General features: G+C 41.5%; 1 long non-coding RNA gene across 1 annotated transcript in view; it reads right to left on the bottom strand.

The window, feature by feature from the left end:
* Positions 1–205: 205 nt before the first annotated feature.
* Positions 206–10,653, bottom strand: part of LOC125454635 (uncharacterized) — a 90,443-nt gene continuing 79,995 nt past the window's right edge. The window contains exons 3-4 of the long non-coding RNA XR_009446152.1: positions 5,402–5,512; positions 206–309 (exon numbers count right to left, since the gene is read on the bottom strand). This is a non-coding gene — a long non-coding RNA (uncharacterized LOC125454635). The remainder of the gene's footprint in view (positions 310–5,401; positions 5,513–10,653) is intronic.

Here is a 10,653-nt window from a genome sequence, read left to right as displayed (position 1 = left end):
CAATCTTACAGCTTCTTGCTGTTTCAATATTGCAGCTTGCTCCTTTTGTCAACATTTCCATCCTGGGCCTGCTGTAATGAAGCTTAGTGCAAGGTGGAAGAACAATTTGTCATTTTCCATAAAGGCACTTCATAGCCTCTGGGACCAATATTGAATTCTGCAAGTTCACAGCATGACTTTCTTTTGTCCATTTTTCTGACATTCTCCCAACCCCAATCCTGACAGTGACTTGTTAATGTCTTGCTTTGTTGTCAGCAGAAGGACCATTTTCTCCTTTTCATGCCTTCATTTTCGATCTCAATCTAAAAACTGAAAGAATTGCAGATGCTGTAAATCAGGAACAAAAACATAGTTGCTGGTAAAGCTCAGCAGGTCTGGCAGCATCAGTGAAGGAAGAAACAGAGTTAATGTTTCGGGTCCGGTGACCCTTCCTCACAACTCTATCTGTCCTTTACCACCATCAGCACTGTGTTTGTCTTTTGCCCTGTGCATATTCACCCTCTATTCCACTCCTCCCTCTCTACCAACAGAATAAAAACCACCTATTTTCTAGCCCTTTTCAATCCTGAAGAAGTGTCATTTTGGCTTTGAAAGATTACCTTTATTTCTCTCTCCACACAAGCTGCCAGACTTGCTGAGTTTCTCCAGTGTTTTTTCCTATTTTTTGTTTCAGCATCTGCAGTATTTTATCTTTATTACTGTAATTACATTTTGATTTCGACTGCCTTTGTTTGCCTTTCTTTTGCCTTCATGGATAGGCCCGGCGTTTTTAAAACCATCCTGTCTGTCAATGTCTTTCTGCTTCCTTAATGCCTTTGGCACAAACCATACTTTATTTTCCAAGTTGTTCATTATACTTCCTTACAATTTTTCTCCTGCCTTATTAATTAAAATGTTCCTCACACCCACCATCCAATTCAAATTCCCAATGGATTTGTTGAAAACTTTCCAGGACTTTTCAAACTAATGATATAACTACATATAAGCCTAGGAATACTTCTGATTTAGAGCAATTGTGTTGTCTTTCTAGCTGCTTTTGCTATTTGGTTACACTTTGTGCAAATGCAGAGTATAAACTCATACACTTAGATAGCACGCTATTGCAAAACGTCTTGAACAGTTCTGGTGCTGTACCTTCGGGCTATATATTCCTTTTGTGCTTGAGTTCTTTTCTTTAGGTTCCACACTGTCAGTCTTCCCTGAAAAATTTATAAGTGAGACTTTATTTGTAATAGTGGTGATGGGGGAACAGCAGGAAAACTGATCTAATACTGTCGTAGAATTTTATGAAGAAGGGTCTGGGCCCAAAACGTCAGCTTTCCTGCTCCTCTGATGCTGCTTGGCCTGCTGTGTTCATCCAGCTCTACATCTTGTTATCTCTAATGCTGTAGTAGATTGTTGGGACCTCAGTGAAAGGTCACTGACCTTATGAAAATTGCCAGCATTAATCCAATTATTAATACATCTCTATAAGATCTAAGACATAGGAGCATAAATTAGGCCGTTCAGCCCCTCGAGTCTGCTCCGCCATTCAATCATGGCTGATAAGTGTCTCAACCCCATTATCCCACAGTCTCCCCATAACCCTTGATCCCCTTGACAATCAAGCACCTATCTATTTCCGTCTTAAATGTTCCCAATGTCCTGGCCTCCACAACCTTCTGTGGCAGTGAATTCCACAGATTCAGCACTCCCTGGCTGAAAATGTTGCTCCTTATTTCCATTCTCAAAGGTCTTCCCTTTACTCAAAAGCTGTGCCTTCGGGTCCTAGTCCCTCCTGCCAATGGAAACATTTTTCCAACATCCACTCAGTCCAGACCATTCAGTATGCTGTAAGTTTCAATGAGATTCCCCCCCCACCCCATCCTTCGAAACTACATTGTGTGTAGACTCAGGGTCCTCAAATGTTCCTCTTACGTTAAGCATTTCATTTCTGGAACCATTTTCATGAACCTCCTCCAAACCCGCTCCAGATTTCTTTCTTGAGATACGGTGTGCAAAACTGCGTACAATACTCCAAATGTGGCCTGACCAGAGCCTTATAGACCCTCAGAAGTACATCCCTGCTTTTATATTCAAGTCCTCTCAAAATAAATGCCAAAGTTGCAATCGCCTTCCTACCTACTGACTCGCTCTTCAAGTTTACTTGGGCCCCTCATGGGATGTACTGTCGCTGGAGTGTGTCCAGCGGAGATTCACACGGATGATCCCTGGAATGGTAGGTTTAACGTTCGATGAACGGCTGAGGATCCTGGGATTGTATTCATTAGAGTTTAGAAGGTTGAGGGGAGATCTAATAGAAACTTACAAGATAACGTATGGCTTAGAAGGGGTGGACGTTAGAAAGTTGTTTCTGTTAGGCGGGGAGACTAGGACCCGTGGGCACAGCCTTAGAATTAGAGGGGGTAAATTTAAAACGGAAATGAGGAGACATTTCTTCAGCCAGAGAGTGGTGGAGCTGTGGAATTCATTGCCACGGAGCGCAGTGGAGGCCGGGACGTTAAATGTCTTCAAGGCAGAGATTGATAAATTCTTGATCTCACAAGGAATCGAGGGCTACGGGGAGAGTGCAGGGAAGTGGAGTTGAAATGCCCATCAGCCATGATTAAATGGCGGAGTGGATTCAATGAGCCAAATGGCCTTACTTCCACTCCAATGTCTTATGGTCTTATGGTCTTACTTTGAGAGAATCCTGGACTAGAACTCTCAAGCCTCTTTACACTTCAGACTTCTGGTACATGACCTCACATTTTCCCACATTGTACTCCATCTGCCACTTCTTTGCCCACTCTCCTAACCTGTCCAAGTCCTTCTGCAGCCTCCCCACATCCTCAAAACTACCTATCCCTCTACCTGTCTTTGTACTGTGTGCAAACCTAGCCAGAATACCGTCAGTTCCTTCATCTAGATCATTAATGTGTTAAGTGAAAAGTTGTGGTCCCAACACTGACCCTTGCGGAACACCATGTTTCATCGGCTGCCATCCTGAGGCAACCCATTTAACTACTCTCTGCTCTCTGCCAGACAGCCAATCGTCTATCCATGCTGCTACTTTGCCTCTACACCATGGGCCATTATTTTACTCATCAGCTTCCTGTGCGGCAGATGTTAAAGGCCTTCTGAAAGTCCAGGTAGGTAACATCCATTGACTGTGAGTTATTTCTTCAAAGAATCGTAACAGATTTGTCAGGCGTAACCTCCCCTTGATGAAGCAATGCTAATTTTGCCCTATTTTACCATGCACTTGCAAGTATTCAGAAATCTCATCCTTCACAATGGACTCTAAAATCTTACCCATGACCAAGGTTAGGCTAATGGGCCTGTAATCTTCAGTCCTTTACCTTACTCCCTTTTTAATCAGGTGGGTCACATTAGCGACTTTCCAGCCCTCTGGGACCCTCCCTGACTGTAGCGATTCCTGAAAGATCACCACTAATGCCTCCACTATCTCTTCAGCTATTGCCTTAAGAATTCCCAGGTGTAGGCCATCTGGTCCTGGTGATCTATCTACCTTCAGGCCATTCAGTTTTTCTGGCACCTTCTCCCTAGTGATGGCCACCATACTCAGCCCCTGACTCCTCTCGAATTTTTAGAATATTATTCGTGTCTTCCACTTTGAAGACTGGCGCAAAGTAATTATTCAGTTCCTCAGCCATTTCTTTGTTCCCCACTACCATCTCTCCTCTGTCATTTTCCAGTGGTCCAATGTCCCCTTTTGCTTTTCTTTTGCCCATTATTTATCTAAAGAAACTCTTACAGTCCTCCTTTACATCACTGGCTAGCTTACCTTTATATTTAATCTTCTCCCTCCTTATTTCTTATTTTGTTGCCCTCTGTTGGTTTTTGTAAGCTTCCCTGTCCTTTGGTTTCCCATTGCCCTTTTCCACCTTATATGATTTAGCTCTCTGATGAAGGGTCTAGGCCCGAAACGTCAGCTTTTGTGCTCCTGAGATGCTGCTTGGCCTGCTGTGTTCATCCAGCCTCACATTTTGTTGCCATGCTTTCTCTTTTGCTTTTATGCTATCCCTGACTTCCCTAGTCAGCCATGGTTACCTCATCCTCCTTGCACCATGCTTCTTTTCCCTAGGGATGAATTTTTGCTGTGTCTCCTGAATTACTCCCAGAATCTCTTGCCATTGCTGTTCCACTGTCTTTCCTGCTAGGCTCCTTTTCCAGTCAATTCTGTCCAGCTGCTTCCTCATGTGTCTGTAACTGCCTTTATTCAGCTGTAATACGATTACCTCTGATTGTATATTTTCCCTCTCAAATTGCAGAGTAATTATGATCACTATTATGTAACAATATTATGATCACTACCTCCTTCACCTTCACCTTAAGCTCCCTTATCAAGTCTACCTGATTGCACAACACTAAATCCAGTATTGCCTGTTTCTCAGTGGGCTCCACCATAAGCTGCTCCAAAAAGCCATCTCGTAGACATTCCACAAATTCCTTTTCTTGCAATCCACTACCAATCTAATTTTCGCAGGCCACCCACATGTTGAAATCTCCCATGATCACCGTAACTTTGCCAACTATGTTTTTTTTCACCTTTGCAGTTCCTCAATTCTGTCCACACAGATTCTACGCCACCTGATCCTACCTTGTTTCTTGCTATTGCTTTAATTACATTTCTTACTAATAAGGCAACCCCACCCCTTCTGCCAACCTGCCTATCTTCTCAATAACATGTATATCCTTGGACATTCAGCTCCCAATCCTGATCCCCTTGCAGCCATGTCTCCTTGACCATGTCATATCTGCCAGTTTCGATCTGCGCCTCAAGCTCATTTACTTCTTTCTTATACTGTTTGCATTCAGTTAGAACACCATCAGACCTGTATTAACTGTCCCTCTTCTCATTGTCAGCCGTTTATCCAGTGTGCTTGAAGTTTGATTGATAACCCTTACTAAACACTCTGTTCTGTTTGTGTCTGTGCTGGAGACTTTAATAACCTCTTCTGATTTCTCCTTTTCCATCATTTTTAAAAATATTTTTCCACACCATTGAATTTGCCACTACAGATGTTAACTTGTTGCTTTGTTTCTGACTGGGGGAGGCTTTACCCTTCCCTTACCCCCATTTTCTAGTTTGAAGCCCTGTTGATGAGCCTATTTGCTCTTTTCGTAGAACATTGATTTCAGCTCAGTTCAGGTAGAGACCTTCCCAGCGGTACAGGTCCCTCCTGTTCCAATACTGATGCTAGAGCCCCATGAAAAGGAACCCCTCTTTCCCTCACCACTCATTAGCCACATGTTTACTTCCCTTATTCTTGTGTCCCTACACCAGTTTGCACATGGCTCTGGCAGTAATCCTGAGATTGTAACCCTTGAGGACCTGCTCTTTAATTTCGTTCGTAGCTCCTGATAATCCCTGAACTAATCTCTTTCCTGGTCTTACCTATGTTGTTTGTTCCGATGTGGACCACAATGACTGGATCCTTCCAAGTCGGTCAGCGATACCCCTTACCCTGGCACCGAACAGGCAACACACCATGTGAGACTCTCGGTCCTGCTTAAAAAAGATCATACTTCAAGCACAAGAGGCAATGAAACTTTCTTTCTGTTTCATTTTAAAATTGTCTGCATTTAGTTTACTTTGCCATTGTTCTGATCACTGACACATCTCAATTATACAAAACACATAGGAATTTAAGAACATTTTGAGACTGATTCCTTAACTGCTTAGAGTTATAGGGTCATCCAGCATGGAAACAGACCCTCCAGCCCATGCCAACCGTAGTCCCAAACTTCACTAGTCCCACCTGACTGCACTTGACCCATATCCTTGCAAACATTTCTTATTCATGTACTTATCCAAATGTCTTTTAAACATTGTAACTGTACCTGAAGTAAAGAATATTTTTCAAATTCGTTCATGGGATGTGGTCATCACTGGTTGGCCAGCATTTGTTGCCTGTTCATGTTGCCCTTGAGAAAGTGGTGTGAGCAAGTGATTAGAGATAATGGGAACTGCAGATGCTGGAGACTCCAAGATAATAAAATGTGAGGCTGGATGAACACAGCAGGCCAAGCAGCATCTCAGGAGCACAAAAGCTGACGTTTCGGGCCTAGACCCTTCATCAGAGAGGGTGATTAGATTGGCACAAAGCCATCGGAACCAAGACTGTTTTCTTAAAATTATGAGGTTAAGTTCATCCCCTTTATCTTAATAGTTTTCCATTCTTAGGTCAATAATTGCTTCACAGAATCATAGCAACTCCACAGTGTGGAAACAGGCCCTTCAGCCCAACAAGCCCAGACCGACCCTCAGAGCATCCCACCCAGACCCATCCCCCTACAATCCACCTAATCTACACATCCCTGAACACTACAGGCAATGTAGCATGGCCAATCCACCTAGCCTGCACATCTTCGGACTGTGGGAGGAAACCAGCGCACTCAGAGGAAACCCGTGCAGACATGGGGAGAATGTGCAAACTCCATGCAGAGAGTGACCCAAGGGTGAAATTGAACACAGGTACTTTGCGCTCAGAGGTGGCAGTGCTAACCACTGAGCAACCATGCAGCCTTCTATGAAGCACCTTGGGATGTTATTTTTAAGGTTGTTTTATGTGCATAAATTGGTGCTATTGTTGCTATCCTAACACAATAATGTCTGGTAGCTTAAGTGTTCATTTTAAGTTCAGTTTACATTACATTTAAACATAGATTGTCATGTCTGCTTTCACTTCTGCTTTTACAGTCTTCATTTGCTTTTCTAACTGGATTGGTCAAGGCTATGTTTCCTATCAGCACTTAGTCAGGGGAATGTGGTTATGTCTGCATATCTGAACTCAGCTAATTGATTCTCTTCACCAACTAATTAATCATGTTATATATTCTTGTCAGATCATCTAACCAACCTGATACATTTTCCTACATTCAAATAAGGCTGAATTCATTCTCTGTCAGATGAACTCAACTTTCTCATGACAATTAACCTGCAATCTTGTGACAGGAAATTGCTTCCAGAACAAAGTGTAGGAAGTAGAATTCATAACAGCTTTTAAAAGGGAAGTGGATAAATATTTAAAAGAAACTAAACGGCTATGGAGGAAGCATAGAGATTGGGACAGTGTAGATTTGCTCTTAAAAAAATGTTGTTACAGGCACAATAGCTTAATGTCTCCTTTTCTGTACAATCCTAAGATTACTGAATCAATTTAGTTTACTTTGAGTTTGAAAACTATTAGATGGTACTGTGCATGTAATATTCATTAAAAAGAACAAAGAATGATTGCAAATCAACAGAATTGAATGAAATAAAATTTAGAATGAGGTTTATTGTCACGTGTCCTCAAGTGCAAAGCACAGTGAACTGTGTACAATGTCACCACACAAGGCACCACCTTAGGTACAAAGATACAAATCTTAGGCACTAAAATAGATTAGGTACAAAAATAGCAATAAGGAGAAAAGCTAAAAGTTCTACGCCACAGTTCTTCATAATATAAATGAGGAAGATAAAAAAAGTTAAAGGTTAACCATTACAATCATCTATAGCCAGCAGTTTGTCCATGCTGCAAGCTTTTTATATGTGGTCTCGCTCTCCCTGCACTGCTAAGCTTCAGATCTCTGGCAGGCTGACCGCTCTGGGCTGCAGTCCTCCGGCCAACTTCTCCACCTACTCACACTGCCAGCTGCTCTGCTCTGGCCCTGCGACGGCTGGCGGTCCCACTTGGCTTGGGTCCACCAGCCGCTGCCTGATACATTCCAGGCCCTCAGCTGCTGCAGCACTTGCCTTTCCCGAGGTGGGTTAAAAAAATTTGAAAATTAAAAAAGAAAACGGAAAAAAGAGAACAAAAAGAGAAGCAGAGGGAAAGGATGAACCCAACACTGAGCCCCGACGCTGCCTACTCAGCTGCCACCATCTTGAGGGATAATACTGTTGATTAAAGTAGATGCCCAGGATTTTATGCAATTTAACTACGATGTATTGAATTTTATCTGGCTGAACATTTGGTCCAAGGGATGATATGATTCCAAGGTTCATCACTCTTCCATAGTGGGTCAATAATCCTGCCTTCAAAACCAAAAATTACTTATTACATTGAAAATGGTGATGATGACCTTTGACCAAAAGCTAAGAAGACAGTTTGCTGCACTCTTACATACAATGCTATAAAAGTGATAATGATTTTTTTATTGGCAGGCATACCTTGTACTCAAGGTTAATGATATATAAATCTTTATGAGCTAGATTAAGTGATCAGAATTCAGATATACTGCACATGATAGAGTGACGCTAGGATAGTTTGACCCGGTGCTGAACAAAAATTCAATGTACAAAATAGAAACTTAACTGATGTTTTTAGAATGGACTTTCCACTTTTATTAATCTGTTAATTCAACTATTCAAAATATTTATGAATTTCCAATGTACAATAATTACTGCATAGCGACAAAACAGATTTTCCTTTACTCGTTATGATTTCAAGTGGTAGGTGTATGATCAAAATATCTCAAATGCTTGAAAATTACTATTTGCATTTTACATGCATTATGGTAGACCACATTGCTGGGACAGGATAAAATTGTACACTCAAGATAGTTGAATTTACTTGATTACAGGCAGTGTTTTTTTGAGTGAGATTCATGGCACCTGGTCTGCCACAGCTCACAATGACCTTTCTCACCATCCTCTGCTCTTCATCTCCTTAATTATTCATCCTGGCTCTCTCGTGCTTGGCCTGTGGTGAGGCATGTCATGAGAAGTGAAAGCACTTGTTATTGCTGGGACCATCTGCATTCAAGTCCCCAGTGCTGTGCCTGAAGTCCAACTGCATGCCACTGCAGTCTCTGCAGCACAAGATCCGCATTTCACACTTGGCACCCAAGGCTCTACATTATGGATACATCCCAGAAAAGGAAGTCAGCTCCTTCCTTTGCTGACAAAGACCTGAGATGACGTTGGGTAGTAGCCTGGGTCACAGTTGTATGCCAGGTAAAACACGACACACATCAGTGCAGCGGGAAGGTTAAAGATCTTCTGCCTCCACAAGGATAAGTGTTACCATCCTCCCTCTCTGCTCCTTCACACTTAAAAAGTCACCAATCATTCTAAATCTGCCTTTGCACATGCCCTTCAGCAAGGCTCACGGACTATAGCTGTCAGTATAGACAGCATCATGCACACACAGATGCTCCCACTTAGCTCTTCTTGCAAACCACTAATGCTACCTCTTGCCTGCAGATCCTACTCAAACAGTGTGGACACTATATCACCTTTCCTGCTCTTGCATCACCACTAATTGTTCTTCCATCAGTTTCCATCATATTCAATCCCCTCTTTAGCTTAATTGCAGGTTAAAAAATCATTATCAGTTCTAGTTCCGTGCTACAAAACAGCAAAAACAGACTTTTAAAATTCAGATGTTAGGTAATTATGTATAAACTGTTGAATTTTCAGCTGTTTTTGATTGTATATCAGCCATGTTAGTGAATAACTGATGCAAAAAGCACAAGAAGTAAAACAGGCCTTTAGTGATGCTTAGGAGTTAGAAAGAACTGCAAATGCTGGAGTCAGAGACAACACAGTGTGGAGCTAGAGGAGCCCAGCAGACCAGGCAGCATCAGAGGAACAGGAAAGTTGATGTTTCAGGTTGGGACCCTTCCTAATTTCTGAAGAAGGGTCCCAACCTGAAACATTGACTTTCCTGCTCCTCTGATGCTGCCCAGCCTGCTGTGTTCCTCTAGCTCCACACTGCGTTGTTTAGTGATGCTTAAATGGTTATCTTGCAAAATCAAGAAATACCTATTTCTCACAATGACGGAATCTAGTATTTTAAGTTGATTAAGTTCAATAATATTTTTGTTGTCATAGAAATTAAACATCATTTCAGTAATCTGATCATTTTATCGTATGCCTACGTACAAAGTCACCGATTGCAGTCATTATACATTCACATGGTTAGTTAATAAAAGATACATAAAAGTTGTTTGCCCCACAGTTTTCTCTTCTCAGCTGTTTCTATTATATAATCATACAATTCTGAGGAAGATATAAAATAAAAAAAGCATGATCTGCTGGTGTATTGAATTACTCATCGCGGACTGCTGGGACATGTTCCTATTCTCCCTGTGGTATGTGGGATCTCAGCCAAACTACTGTTGAAAGAAAACATTTCCTGGGAGAGAATGTCATAAAAGGAATCTAGCTGTGCTTTGTTCATATGCCTCTAATGTTCACTTTGCCTTATAAAATTGCTGTTGATTATATCAGAACATTGAAAATAACTCAGAGGTGGAAATTATCTTGCACTAGTTTCCTCAGAGGCACTTAATCCTTTGTGAAGAGACTTGAGATGTTTTCTGTGTTGAAAATACTTGATAAATGGAAGTCATTTTTCTTGACTCTCTTCAACAGTTTCATAACAGTCAATGTAACATCATTGTGTGAGAAGGATACATCAGGTCTCTTGTGATCAACTTGCTTAATGTCTGATGAAGGCACACTCCTAAAATGCATTTTTTGAGACAAAACTAGAAAGCATTTAAATTGCATTGATCAATCCAGGGCAATCAGCACATTTCGTTTAAAGCCAAGTCATAATTGTGAAATATTATAAAGTTTACAAAAATAAAACTGATTGTATGGTTAAACAGAATGTGGTGGATGTAGATGTTTAGAAGGATTTTAGTAAGATGAAT

The sequence above is a fragment of the Stegostoma tigrinum genome, chromosome 9 (assembly GCF_030684315.1).
Source record: "Stegostoma tigrinum isolate sSteTig4 chromosome 9, sSteTig4.hap1, whole genome shotgun sequence".
NCBI classification, from domain to species: Eukaryota; Metazoa; Chordata; class Chondrichthyes; order Orectolobiformes; family Stegostomatidae; genus Stegostoma; species Stegostoma tigrinum.
The sequence above is the reverse complement of the archived record's forward strand: the minus strand, read 5'-3'. Positions and strand labels throughout refer to the sequence as shown.